The 14,775-nt window shown below is 43.7% G+C and overlaps 1 long non-coding RNA gene across 1 annotated transcript in view; it reads right to left on the bottom strand.

Annotated features, from left to right (window-relative positions):
• LOC140713081 (uncharacterized) overlaps window positions 1-1,661 on the bottom strand; it is a 32,859-nt gene extending 31,198 nt beyond the window's left edge. Inside the window, exon 1 of the long non-coding RNA XR_012094939.1 lies at window positions 1,496-1,661. This is a non-coding gene — a long non-coding RNA (uncharacterized lncRNA). The remainder of the gene's footprint in view (window positions 1-1,495) is intronic.
• Between the last annotated feature and the right edge of the window lie 13,114 nt (window positions 1,662-14,775).

Below are 14,775 nucleotides of genomic sequence, written 5' to 3'. Positions count from 1 at the left end.
ATTTCATAAACACACATAGGCAAATAGTTATTAGGAAGACATAGGCACTTCTGTTACTTGTGACCTGGTGCTCAGTGCTGCATAGCATAACCCTAAATATTAACTTGGGACTAACATCATCAAGACCCAGGAAATGTGTCTCCAGCTCTTGCCTTCTGTCTTTGAGACAAAAGGGACTGAAACCCAATGTCACAACACCATGTGGGCTGTGCTGTGGCTGACATCAGAGATGAACGATGCTTCAGAGTACAGGGAAAATTTGAGTAGCGGACGTGCTTAAGCATGTAAGAGAATAGACAAATTAATTTGTCAAAAACTTCCTCTCAGGTCACATGGAATGCAACATTTTCATACATAACAAGGTATAGTATCCTAGCAGTGCCAACTGTCCATTTCCTTGCTTTTCTTCATGTTCTAATTCGTGCTTCCAGAGGTACTCACTGATTAGCAGCATATCTGCAACAGCTGCACCTAACAGCGGAGGAATATTTTGCAATAGCAAATGATTCATTGTACTCTTAAATTTGCCTCTGTGTAGGTCTAGACATAATATGTATGAAGTATATCAGTTCTTTACATTGACAACTATGGACCCTGGACCCTGGCCATTCAAAGAGCATAGTCGTGCTATTTTTAATAGCTAATGGAATGTAATCAAATGTTTTTTAAAAATTTTAATGTCTACTTTACAGAAATAATTTTCATCTAAATTTTTAATATTTACTCATTGTAATTTGAATTTTGCCTTTTGGTCTTAACAGATAATTTTGATCTTTTAGAAGAAAATCTTTCTTAGAAAAAATGATTTAAATATTAAATATTTAAACACATGGTATGTGGAACTCCAATTGTACTCTTGCCCTGGGCCCTTCAAATGTAAGATCTAGGCCTGTGTTTAGAAAACAGATTCTGATAGAAAATATACCAGAATGTCAAAGGAAGTTGACTCTAGATCATTAGATTGCTGTGATTTTTATTTTATTCTTTTGGATTTTTTTCTATTTTTCTAGATTTTCTAGTATTTATCTAGTCAGAAAAAAAATGATAAATATATATATTTTCAAGTGTTGCATCAGCCCCCAGCCTCCTCCCGACGTGGAATAACTTTCTACCCTCAATCAGGGTCCTGGGATAGGTCTCTAATTCTGCTCCCATCCCCCTGACCACTCCAGACTTTCAGCAGGAGGGACCCCAGGGGTAGCCCCTCCCTCGGCCCTCACTGAGCACTTCCCCCCTTAGCTGGCACCTCAAGGCCTCAAGGCTTCACAGCTTCACATGATGAGATTCAGAAAGCTGCCCCTGACTGCTCTGCGGGTCTCACTCTAGACAAACGGTGTTCTCAGCCTTGGGTTTCCCACCCTCCCACCCCACCCCTGCGAGCATTTAACTTAGTGCTGCTTTCAGGACTAGGTAGAAACTGGCTGCCCTCCCTGGAGTCTGTGCTGGCCTCACATGGCCCACAACAAGGTAGAAATGCCCCCCCACCCCAGCTCACCTTCCAGAAGCCGCCTCTGGAGGCTAATCAGGCACACCGAGTGGGGGAAGGTGCCGTCATGGTTCCACGGACCGGTTCTGAGGCCTGGCAGATGGAATTTCCCCACATGTCCCTTGTGAAAACCCAGCGGTAGGAACAGAGGTGGAGAAGGCAGGACTTTCTCACTGGCTCCCATTCAGGCCCAGAAATGCTCTGCAAGGCGTGTAACCCGACACCTGGAGCTTCCCCTGCCTATCCCACCCCAAGCACCACTCCCACCCGTCCCAGTCTGGCAGCGACTGGCGCTCACCCAGGGAGAGGTTGCTTTCCCTTGACAGACCATATATCCAGAAGGAGGCCCTTCCTGCAACTGGGAGAGGGGGACTTGGCCACCTGGGGGACCCTACAGAGTCCCTGAAGGTTGAAGCCAGGAAGTCCTCAGAGCTACAATCAATCCCTCTGTTTACACCGGCGACACAGAAAGCTCAACTGACTGGCCCCAGGTCCCAGAGCAATCATGTGACCATGAAAACCCAGAATTTTCTCTTCCAGTGCCCCATACAGCCTGGAACTCTCCCTCACATCTGACATTTTAAATTGAACATAGGATACCTGCCACATTCTTCGAGGAGACGTACTTACACCTCAGGAGTTTTTAGAAACGTGTCTCCACCCAGAAGCCTGCACTGAGCTGCAAATTGAGCAATGGCAGAGACTTCAACGGCCTTATTCACCACCATAGCCTGGAGGTTCCCAGCATGGTACCTGGTTCATTGATTCTAAGGTGGGTATTTTTTTTTCACATTTTAATATTTCTGAAATTGAGATATAATTTGCAATCCATCAGAAGTCAAAGTGTAATGGGCAGCATTTTTTCCTTCATAGTAGGCCAATCATTGTTCAGTATGCAATTAATTGATGGCACCTTAGATTCAATGAAATATGGGAAAATAGGGTCATAGTGGCCAAAACATATTTGTCAAATAAATAAACATACCAAGCACTATGCTAAGGTTCTACATGCATTATCTTATTTACCCCTCCCCCAAATCCTCCTGTGAAGGAAATATTATTCCCATTTTACAGATCAGAAACTAAAACCAAGAGCAGTTAAAACACTTGCCCCAGATCCCACAGTAATGGAAGAGCCAGAATCGACATCCAGCTCTAGGGGTCATAGTGTCTGCTGTAACCACTGAGAAATCCAGCCTTCCAGTACAATGCAAGTCTCTTGTTGCCAAGTAAAGTATGGTGACCAACCATCTCGGTTTGCCCTGGTCTGAGGGGCTCCTGGGACATGGGACTTTCAGTGCTAAAACTAGGATAAACCAGGGAGCTGATCAGCTGATCACCAAGATCAAGAGTCCCTCACTCCTCCTGCCCATCTGTGCCTGCTCCCTCCACATAGCCTCCACCTCTTCCAGGGCCTGCACCTGTGAACAGGCCTCCACCCCCCCCCCCCCACCCCAGCTCTTGGGCCCCTAGGCCTGACAGGAATTCCCAGGGCTTGGGTCCTCTCTAAATGAACGGCCCCTCCACTCTTCTGTGCCAAGGAAGCTGCCAATGTCCCTCTTTCTCCAAATGTCTCTCACCAGTGGGTGCCGGATCTAGATGTTCATTGGACCTGCTGGGCTCTTCCCATAGCTGATGGAACCTCTGGCCAGGTTTTCCCAGAGCTTCATTGAAATGATGGACCAGGCTATGGCTCCTTAGTTCCCATTTCACACTGCTACATGGATTTCAAAGGAGCTCAACGTTCTCAGGTTCAGGAAGGCTGCCAATATTAGCACTTTTGGACCCAGATAGCAAGGACCCTTTCCTGAAAGAAACTTCTCAGCAACTCCGTCTGAGACTGCAGGAATCCAGACAAGGCCCAAGTTTGTTCAGAAGGCCAAGCTGCTGTCCAGTGCTTCTCGGTGGAATCCCCAGCCCAGGGCTCTTATTGCAATGCAGATTCGTGGGTCCTGGCCCAACTTGATAAACCAATCTCCAGGGATGGAGCGCAGCTGTCTGCAGCTGCAGGTGGTTCTGATACATGCTAAAAGTTATGAACCACACCTGAGGATAGTTTCAGACCATCACATGGCCCCTGTCTCATGCTTCACCTCACTCCAGACCCTCCTGCAGCTGGACCCATTCAGGGACATCCAGAATCCTAGTGCCCCCACCACTGGGACCCTTGACCCCAGCCCCTTCCTCTAGAGCCTGTCACTGATGACCCACAGTTGGTCAGGAGGTATCCAATAGCTCCATTCCTATTCAGGGGAATGGCTATGGCCCCTGGGAAGAGCCTGCAGTCCTGCTGAAGTACTCACAGGGGCAACTCCTGGAGCGGAGCAGTACTTACTCCATGCAGGCAGCTTACACCCCCTCTCCCGAATTCCCCACCTCTCTATCACACCTCACCTGCCTTGCCTACTGTGCTCTCACCTCTCCTCACCTGAAACACTCCCAGGGCTCCCTGAATTCAGGTCTTTGGGGACTCCCTATCAGTACCTGTCCCTTTTACATAAGTAGTTAATAGATGGATATATGCCAAACCACCCTGACCACAACTCCAGAAATACAGAGGTGGGGGCTGGATTTTGCCCTCTGCTATATCCCCAGTGCTTAGTACAGAGCTTGGCACATAGTAGGAACCTGAAAAACAGTTGTGTAAATGAATATATAAATAAATCCCCACATGATCCTACAAAACAAGAACTATTATTATCCCAGTTTTTACAGCTGAGGAACCGAGGCACAGGTTAGGGAGTTTACTCACGCTGCTCAGCTGCTAATTGGTGGGACACAGCTGGAACTCACCTGGGGTTCCAGACCTGCAAGCTCTTATCCACCATGCCAGTGCACCCCTGGGAGAGCCCAGGAGCAGGCAGACCTGGATCTAGTTTGGTAGCTGGTTTGCCTTTTGTCCTGAGACTGGGCAACATCACCACTTATAAAATCTCGCTTCTGTTCTTGCTCCCAGGCTTTCATTTCTGCTCCTCTTTCTTTCTTCTCTCCCCTCTCTCCTTTCTCAGACGTCCCCTGCCCACTGGGTCCACAGCTTGATAGAGCCACAAAGACCCAGTGAGCCCTTCATAGGGAACTTTTCAGAATCAAGGTAGAGTCGTGCTGGAAACAGAAAAAGGCCAGCATCCCACCCAGGTGAGTCAGAGAAACAGAGGCAAATAAATACCTAAAAGAATGGGTGCTTTAAAAAAAAAAATGTCTGCCTTCACTATGAAAGAAAAATAAACAGAGAGAGGAAAAAGCAGCTCCTGAGGATGAAGAAAATGAATATTTGAAAAACTTAGAGAAATAGATATAATAATGATCATTGGAAGCTGGCTTCCACCCTTTATAGCAAATCCTGATGAGATGCATCCTGAAGTGTAAACAGATTTGAACAATAAACTTATTGAACCACATACAATTATTTCTGGAGAGAAATGGATGAGCGGTTGGTTAGACAAATGGAAGAGGTGTGAATGATTCTTAACACTCTGATCTGGCAAAATGGTCCTTGGAAATTAATGGAACAAAAAATTATACCGGGGAAGAGAAGCATCATCAGGAGAAAGCACTAAACATAGGAACCATGAAATGAAAATGCGTTCTTATGAATAAGAGAATTAATGAAATGAATTTAAGAAAAGGTCAAGTTGGGGAGAATATCAGATGGGCTGCAGTTCCACAAAGCTTCTAAATTTCCTGTGGCATTTGAAGCACAGGACTTTGGAAGTATAAAGTCCCTGAGAAATCATCCGTTCCATGCCCTTTTTCTATAGATGAGAAACCTCAGCTCCAGGGAGGGTGAGTGACTTGCCCAAGGCCACACAGTTAGGTGGGTACGAGTCCTTATGCTGCGTGAATGCCACATGTGGATCAAGGGAAGTTGTGCTTCCATCTTCTCTGGGTTGTTTTTAGTGACAGTTGCCATACTTTAGACTCTAAAGTATAGTTTATTGCCCAATAAATGATTAAGCTCTGAGCTCTGCATAGACATGACCTAGGACTTGCCCAATCAGCAGAGGTCTAGAAGGGCTCAGGCAGTGCACACCATGCTAAGAACACATGGTCACAGTTCTTTAAATCCTTCAGATTAAACTGTCTGTTTTGACTGAATCAACTAAACAATGACCTCGTAGTTCAAATTCTGGCAAGTTCATGGCACCTTCTCAATTCTCTCATCGGGATCCATACCTCCTTCCTCTAACGCCCGTGGCTCCATGTTGACCAGTGTCTTTCTGGAATTTTAGATGTGCCTGTATGTCAAGTGGCAGCAACTGAGGTCAGGGGCCGCCCTTTTCTCATCCCTAGTGCCTTTCGCAGCACCTAGCTGAGTATCTGGCAGATGGCCAGGGCCCAGAGCATTCTTGAAATGAAATAATTGTGTGAAATATGGTGCCGGGCCAAATGGACTGAGAGGCCAAAGTTTCCAGCCGTGGCTTTATTGCTTTTATATGCCTCTTCTTCCTAGGGAAACCCAGGGTAGTTTCTACCGAGGGACTTGTAGTAAAGGGCACTGGACTGTGCTCAGTCATGGGCACATGACTGTGTGCTGGTGGCTGGAGTGCTGGTCTATAGGAGGGGAGAGAGGCTTCTCTTTGGTGATGGATGTACCCAGGGCCAAACTCCAGTTCTACTCCTTACTGCCCTGGGCTTCATTTTCCTCATCTGTAATAAGGAGATCATAGGATTTACCTTCCAGAATTGTGGTGGGGTTTATTTATTTATTTATTTATTTATTTATTTATTTATTGAGACAGAGTCTTTTTCTGTTGCCCGGGCTGGAATGCAGTGGTGCCATCTCGGCTCACTGCAACCTCCGCCTACTGGGTTCAAGCAATTCTCCTGCCTCGGCCTCCCGAGTAGCTGGGATTACAGGCACACATCACCATGCCTGACTAATTTTTTTTTTTTTTTTTTTTTTTTTTTGAGATGGAGTCTCACTTTGCCACCCAGGCTGGAGTGCAGTGGCATGATTTGAGCTCACTGCAACCTCCACCTCCCATGTTCAAGCAATTCTCCTGCCTCAGCCTCCTGAGTAGCTGGGACTACAGGCATGTGCCACCATGCCTGGCTAATTTTTATATTTTTAATAGAGATGAGGTTCCACTGTGCTGGCCAGACTGGTCTTGATCTCCTGACCTCAGGTAATCCACCTGCCTCGGCCTCCCAAAGTGCTGGAACTACAGTCATGAGTCACTGTCCCTGGCCATTTTTTTTTTTTTTTTTTTTTTAGTAGAGATGAGTTTTCGCCATGTTGGCCAGGCTGGTCTTGAACTCCTGACCTCAGACAATCTGCCTGCCTCAGCCTCCCAAAGTGCTGGGATTACGGGTGTGAGCCACCACACCCAGCCTTGAGTGAGATTTAAATTTGACAGCGTGCAAAGTACCTGGCTCATAATAGGCCCATAAATACAGCAGCTTCATTCTCCATCCTGTTTTAAAGAGACATGGTGAGATAGAAAGGGGCTCAAGCTTCAGAGCTAGGCTGACCCAGGCTTGGTTTGAAAGCCTCCCTCTCCACATACATTTGTTTGACTTTGGGCAAGTTATTTAATATCAGCTGGACTCTGTTTTATCATCTGCAGAATGGCTATAGTAGTACCTACTTTATGTTTTTTGGGGAGAATTAAATGAGATTAATAAAATGCTGAGACTATTGCTTGGCAATTTCTTCTAAGCAAGTGGACACTAGTATGTTCTTCCGTAGTCTAGGATGTGGTATCTACCAGGCCCTCAATTAGGGTCGGGCTTTGTGGTGGGCTCTGTGGATTTGGGGTCCTAGCTGAGAGGGCCTACCAAGACCAAGGGGCAGAGGCTCTGGCTCATTAATGGTGGGAAGCCTTCTGTCCGGTCAGCACCGCGGACAGCTCCACCATCGCTGTCACCTGGGTGTGGAGTTGTTCCAGAGGTTCACGGGCAGCACAGATAACTTTAAAGGAATTAATTTCCTAGTTTTCAACTTCCATACGAACTGTTTCCTAGAACTGTTTCTGTGATAGAAACATCGCGCCAGTTTTCTACTCCTACCTCCTCATCCATGATCCCCTTCTTTTATGGTACAGACTCCTCTTTGTACTATATGTCTTTTTCACACTGAATCTTATTACTGTAAATTGTCCTGTTGAGTCAAAACTTTCAGGGTCAAATAAAGGGACGATTTGACAAGTGTTCTTCTCAATGTCACCTTTAATCATTCATTATAACCCCGACTCCTCAAATCCAGGGCCACCACATACCGCAGTGCAGGTTGTCCACTGCAATACTCCAGGGGTTGCAATACTCCAGTTGAATGACCCTCTGGGGTTTTGTAGTGCACAGCCTTCCTGGCTGTATGACAAGATTCTGATCCCATCCATATTATTAAGAGAAACATTTTCAATAAATTTTAACTGTTAATAATTAGTCATTAAAATTTGCAGTACATTCATCTTATTTTAATCAAGTTTGTATTACTAATAGTTAAGATGATAATTCAATCCAAAAGAATTTTTAATACTTAGAGGCTTGTGTTCATAGGAAATAAAAAGTTCAATTTATATACATCTTTTTGTTGTGGAGAAGTATGATAGAAAAATCAATAAAAGACTTTCAAGCATAAAAACACATTACATTAGGATAAAATTCTGTGGGGGAAGTGGATTGGAAATACAATTTCCTACTGTTAAATAAGAGCTCATTCATGTATTTTTTAAAAGAATGACTGTGGGTATCAAATTGTTATGATCGCTGTATTTTATTGGACACATTTAAAACAGAAATGCAAGAGTTTTATCTTGCAATGTCTATATTTATCATATACCAGACATTACATCCTTTATAATTATTTTAAATGGTTATAAAATATTCTAAACATCAACTTAAATGTTCAAGAAGGGAGATAGATTTTCAAAATTGTTTTAGGCTGCATTGAGCAAAAATGGTTAGCCCCACTTGATGTTGTCAACTCCATTTTAAACACTAGCCTGCCCCAGCAACTGGATGCATCCTCTGCACAGAAGAAAACATATTCTGTTTTGGATGTGTTTGTTCTTTGCTTCTCTTTAGACCCTGCTTAGGCTCAGAGGTAGGGACATTGCTATGTGAGAAAGATGGTCTTTGACTACCAGACCAGATATGCCTGGAAGTTTGCTGTCATTCTTTTCCTTGCTGAAGAACTTGGGTTTTCTTCTGTGTAACCCTGGGCAAGTGCTTACCTCCCTTGAGGCCCCAGCAACCTCCCTGTCAGGCAAATGAAGGGGTTCAATCAGGCCTCTTCCCACACAGGCCCCGGGAGACTCAGGTGGTGGTTTGAGCTGGTTTCTCCCTCATCCAAGCTCCCTCATTGTGCAGCTAGTACCACACCTGGTACATAGTAGGCCTACAGTAAATATGCCTAACCATGTGACAACCCCAAGCATAGAGAGATCTGCCTTTTCCCAATGGAAAGGTCCAGAACAAAGCTTTTGACCAACTTGCATGTATAAACTTTTAAAAATACAGATGAGATAATCAAAATTCTACTTATAATATTTAATTAATTTAAAATTTCAGTTATACATACATTTAAATTCACTCACATGAAATACATTAACATACCAATGTAGTCATAAATTAATGTGTTAATCAGAAGTTAAAATACAACTATAAAGTCTTTGGCTAATTACAAGTATATTTAGAAACATTGCTTTTTTTCCATGTTCACATTTAATTCCTGAACCAATTGTATTCACTCTTCACGTACATCTTTGACATTATTATCTTTGTCATCACTAAAAGCCACTTCTCGAGTCATCTAGCACAGCTTTAAAGAGCGAATCATCTTCACTTCCATCTAAGTCATTTAAGATACAGGACTTTTTGCATCGTGGATGATGCTGTCACTGGAAATGATACTCCTAGCCCCAAGTACCCATTCGCTATTCATGAGCTCTGCAAACGAACCACTTAGTGTATTGTTTTTTAAAGGGATCATTAAAAGGCTTGTTTACAACATCCAACACTTGCAATGATAAGGAAAAATGACTAAATCTATGCTTCGTGTTTTCATCTCCATTTTTGCTTCAGTAAGTGACCTTTATAAGCATTTGAAATATAAGATCAACTGAAGTTACTTTGGACTAATATACTGTTCCCAAACAGTGCTTTGTGGGTCAAAATTAAGTGATTGAGAGTAAGGTCTGTAACAGGAGGGATTTGGTAAGGACTTGAATAGAAGGTAAATTCCTCTTTTTTGAGACATAATGGGTGAGTGGATGAAGTTGGAAGTTGAAAATTCAAGATCCTCTCTCCCAGGTTGGGGTTTATGGAGGGCTGCCCTCCAGGGTCCTCAGTGTCCTTCATTGGAATCTCTCCTGACTGACCTACCCATGTACTGGATTCCAGTTTGAGCAGAGAGAGAGCCCAGTGGCAAGGGCTGTAATCCCTACCCAGTCCCCAGCCAGGGAAAGGAACCCACGTTGACCAGGTGCAACGTCTGCACAAACAGTGCACCAAGCCTCCTCTGCTGCCACCCTGCTAAGTCTCCCAGCCAGGCTGTGAAGTGGGTGTTTATGTGCATTTAGCCATGAGGAAATTAAAGCTCTAGACATTTTCCAATAGCATTTATAGAAACATGAAAACCCGGCCAATAATTAGTCTCCCTAGTGGTTACAAACTTCTGCCCAGTGACTCAGAGCTAGTTTTGGAGTTAGACATCCCAGTTTAAATCTTTGTTCTTCTATTTAAAAGACATATGATCAGTAGCAAGTCATTGAATCCTTCTGGGCTTCACTGTTGTACCTATAAAATTGGGATGATAATGCCTACCTCATAGGGCGTCATGAGGATTAAAATAATAGTTATTTGCCCAGAAACCAGTACATCTTACACACTGCCAGTAAGAACCTGGAGCCAGTCAACCCATGTGCTGAGGGTAGAAAACTGATATGGTTTGGCTCTGTGTCCCCACCCAAATCTCATCTTGAATTGTAATCTGAATTGTAATCCCCAGGAGTTGAGGGAGGGACCTGACAGGAGGTGATTAGATCATGGGGGCAGTTGCCCCCATGCTATTCTCATAATAGTGAGTGAGTTCTCATGAGATCTGACAGTTTTAAAAGTGTTTAACAGTTCTTCTGTCACATTCTCTCTCTCTCTCTCAATCTCTCTTGCGTGCGTGCTGCCATATAAGATGTGCCTGCTTCCCCTTCTGCCATGATTGCAAGTTTCCTGAGGCCTCCCCAGCCATGCAGAACTGTGAGTCAATTAAACCTCTTTTGTTTATAAATTACCCAGTCTCAGGTGGTATTTCCTTATAGCAATGTGAAAACAGACTAATACAAGAATGTACTTTACAAAGAGAACCAATCTCTCCTTGGGAGGACACAGCTTTCCCTGGACAGCAAGTGACCACAATCTTTGCACATGCAAAATTGCAAGAAAGAAAATAAGCTTTAGTTCTAAACTAGCCACCCACTGAGACACCGCGCCAGTGACTATAGCAAGGGTGTCAGCATGGGACAAGCATCTTAGAAATCATGTCCATGGCTTGTTTCTCTTATTATAAAAAAGATACAGTTCATTTTACAAAGGAGCAAAAACCACTATAATCAACTCTAATTCCCAGAGATAACTTCAGTTATTGTTTTGATATAAATTATTCTAATTATTTCTGTGTTGTTGGTTGGTGTTTCATTTGTTCACTCTTTTGGTTACAATCATAGGTTCGTATTTTCTATGTTGTTTTGCAACTTGCTTTTCTGACCTAACACTCCATGAACATCTTTCTATGGCGTTGACGATTATTTCACGTCATCTTAATGATTACATAATGTTCAGTAGAATTGGTTGTGCCATGCTTTTTAAAAACTAGTCCCTTTTCTGGAGGCTTTTAAATTTTCATTTTTCCTATTACCAAGAAGGCCACTTTGAATTTTATGGTGATTAAAGCACTTGTTCCCATCATTTTGGATTTCTCATTAACTTAAAGGGAAAGCAATGTAATAATCACTCTCTTGATTTGACAGATGAGAAAACTGAGGCTCACAAAGAAAAAGTGGGTTGCCCAAGGTCACCTGGTAACTGGTAGAGCAGCGTCCAATCCAGGTCTTCTGGGCTTTCAGACCAGCCAGATTCCGGACCTTCCTTTTTCCCTCATGGAGAAATGAATACTCCAAAGGACGCTTTTATCTTTTCCTCCCCAGGACCATCTGGGTTTAAAGGGACCACGTAACCCAAGTCAGAAACTCTGACTTCTCAGTGCAGTGTAGCTCCTTGTCTTCTCTCGATCCCATCAGCCAGTTTTGTTTTGATCATTGTAGTAACGGCGTTATTATTTTATTGTTTATTTACTTGTATTTTAACCATCACAGTGATTGGGAGGGAGAGGGGGACCGAGATACTAGACATCCTGCAAGGCATGGATTGTGTTCAATTTACACTGACTTTTCCAGGAATGTAACCAACATTTAGTTTTTTAGTTTTGTTCTGTTTTGTTTTCTAGAGACCGGTCTTGCTATGTTGTCCATGCTGATCTTAAACTCCTAGCCTCAAGTGATCCTCCTGCTTCAGCCTCCTGAGTAGTGGATCTACAGGTGCATGCCACCCTGCCTGGCTCAGTTTTTCCTTTTTCTTTTTTCTTTTTTTTGAAAGATTATTTCACTTCCTTCAACTCAGAGTTTTGTCATTTCAGAAAATGACATCATCAATGGCAACCCCATTCATGGTATTTGAGTCACTGATTCTCTCCCTCTATCGGTCTGCATCTGTGTCTGTCACATTGAAGGCAATTCTAAGTATATTTACCAATATACTTTTTTTAGCCCTTATTTCAAAATGTCAAAGATAAAGAGGAAATGTCATCAGCATTCCGTAGGATATTATCTTTCTTCTTACATTCAAACACTCAATATAAATAAGTGTAAATGCCTGAGTTCTTCACCGTGCTTTCTCATGTAGTTACGACCAAACACTTGCATATTGAAATACATATTTTTTAAAATTACTTTCCTTTTATTTCTCCACAGGGTCCAGCTGTGTTGAGAACCACTGGCTTGGTCTGCCCCCACCCCGACTAGAACACCAGGTCCATGAAGGCAGGGCCTTGTCTGCCTAATTCACTGCCCCAGCCCTCAGCACTCAGAAGAGCATGTGATGAAAATCAGTTGAACAAAGGAATGATGGAGGCATTAAAAGATTTTGAGTGAGGAAGGTATTTCCAGGCAGAGTTCAGCCTTAGACAAGGTGATTAGGTGATGTTTCTGAAATTCCTTTCCTCCAAGTACAAATTGGGGTGGAAACCCCAATCTGCCAGGATATTGAGAGGATTCCAGGAGATCCCGGGTCTGGAGGTGGCTGGCCTGGTGCCTGGTGGAGGGGAGGGCTAAGTAAATGAGGGTTGTTGTTGTCATGATTAGATTTCTCAAGCAGTAAACCTTAACTCTCTATTTTCAGCTACCCCTCCTTCTCTGCTCAGAATCTGGGAGTTGTTACTAATACATTTTCCTAAGTACCTCCTATTCCCATCTATTTCCTGCCACTTCCCCCACCCTGAGCCTGGGCCACCTTCAATAATCTCACTCTAATTGGAAACTGGGGCTGTCAGGACGACCTTCCTCTCCCCTCCCTGATTCTCACCTTCGTCCCCGCCTCTGACAGATGCGCACGTCCCCACACCTCTAAGCAGAAGCCACCAACCAGGGGGATGCCATGAGGGAAGACTCCCATGGGCGCCGTGGCGGGCAGACCTGGTGCCCCAGACTTCAGCTGCCATGCAGGGAGTGAACCTGGCCCCTCTGCCAATTCTCCGTGATGAAATGCCGCCGCCCCCGGGGAGCCGTCTGCAGCCTTCCACAGTGGCTCGGCAGCAGGTTTATCACACTCGCTGAGAGAAGACATAATCAATTCCCCAGCTGGCACTTTGCACTGAATACCCACTTTTTCAGCTTGATAGCAGGACTAAATTAGTTATTTAGCAACTAGGCCCTAATTTAGAGCAAGCGAGAGCCTTGACAAGGATCATTGTTCAAGGCCATCCCCCCTTTGCCTTCAGATAGGAGGCCCACAAATCCCCAGAAGGTGATAAATAGACAATTAGAAAATAGATATATTTGGTTAGATCTACAAGGCTCCCTGGCGCTGTCAGGTTCACAATGAAGGGGGCTGGGGTAAATTGGTGGCCAATGAACACCAGCTGCACGGCCATCCGTCCTGCAGACACGCAGCCATATGTGGCCATTTACAGGCCATCCTGAAGAATAGATAGGACCAATAAGACCAGAGGGAACTAAAAATACTTGACAAAGTTGGCTGCTCTTCATTTAACAAGAATAAAATATCTAATGGAGTGTAATGGAAGCCATCAATCACCTGCTGCCAGAGCCAGCCATAACACCATACTTTTAACTATTAATGCAACTTTTTTCTCTAATAAGTGGGATAAGCGCATCTGCTTTGTACACAGGGTGGATGTTTGGGGAGTGGAGATGAATGGGAGATGCTGGAGAGCTGTGGCAGAGGATGAATTCCAGCCTAAAAATAGGAAAGGGATGGTGGGAATGTGAAATGGTGTCGCTGCTATGGAAAACAGTATGGCAGTTCCTTAAGAAGTTCAGAAGACTTACCATATGATCCAGCAATTCCACTCCTAGGTGTTTACCCAAAATAATTGAAAGCAGGACTCAAACAGATATTTATATGCTAGTGTTTATAGCAGCATTCTTCACAATACCCAAAAGGTGGACACAGTCCAAGTGTGTACAGATGGACAAATGGATGAACAAAATGTAGTATATACATACGCTGAAATACTACACAGCCTTATAAAGGAAGGAAATTCTGATATATGCTACCACATGCGTGAACCTTGAAAACATTATTCTAAGTAAAATAAGTCAGACACAAAAGAACCAATACTTCATGATTCCACTTACATGAGGCATCTAGAGTTGTCAAAGTCATAGAGACAGAAGGTGGGGTGGTGGTTACCAGGAGCTGGGAGGAGGGGAGAATGGGAAGTCATCATTTGATGAATATAGAGTTTCTGTAGGAAAAGATTTTAAACTTCTGGAAATAGACAAAGATGGTGGTTGTACAACTTTGTGAATGTACTTAATGCCATTAAATTGTATATTTAAAAATGGTTAAAACCACAAATTTTATGTTATATATCTTTTACCACAGTAAAAAAAATTAATAGGAAAAGGAGAGCAGGCAAGACATTTGGAATCATCCGCTCAAATGGCAAACGATGAATTCAGCAGCTCAGGCTATCTGGTTATTTTCTACAGGATGAGGTTTGTCATTCCACCTGCTTCTTTCAACTCCAAGAAGCAGTCACTGAGCCTTCCTCT

The sequence above is a fragment of the Chlorocebus sabaeus genome, chromosome 12 (genome assembly GCF_047675955.1).
Source record: "Chlorocebus sabaeus isolate Y175 chromosome 12, mChlSab1.0.hap1, whole genome shotgun sequence".
In the NCBI taxonomy this organism is placed as follows: Eukaryota; Metazoa; Chordata; class Mammalia; order Primates; family Cercopithecidae; genus Chlorocebus; species Chlorocebus sabaeus.
The sequence above is the reverse complement of the archived record's forward strand: the minus strand, read 5'-3'. Positions and strand labels throughout refer to the sequence as shown.